The sequence below is a fragment of the Dicentrarchus labrax genome, unplaced genomic scaffold (assembly GCF_905237075.1).
Source record: "Dicentrarchus labrax unplaced genomic scaffold, dlabrax2021, whole genome shotgun sequence".
In the NCBI taxonomy this organism is placed as follows: Eukaryota; Metazoa; Chordata; class Actinopteri; family Moronidae; genus Dicentrarchus; species Dicentrarchus labrax.
In genome coordinates, this window is record NW_026136708.1 from 11,743,832 (window position 1) to 11,744,131 (window position 300).

Sequence of the window (300 nt, forward strand, 5' to 3'; positions counted from 1 at the left end):
AAAATCAAAATATCTATTTCTCCATTTCACCATAGAATAAATGTTAAACAATATAATCACAATTCAATCTTACAGAGGGAAAAACAAAAGGAAAGTTCATATACTTGTTTTTTTGTGTAATTAAATAAAAAGTGTAACAAATACGTAAAGCCTTGAATTAAAAAAAGTAAACATTGGTTTTGTTTTTTAAAAAAAAATGCATTTGTGAATTCAAGTTTTTCATAATAAAATGTATTTTATTATTCCATAGCATAAAATAATAATATTAACGCTACCGGAAGCGGCCACTGATGACACGTG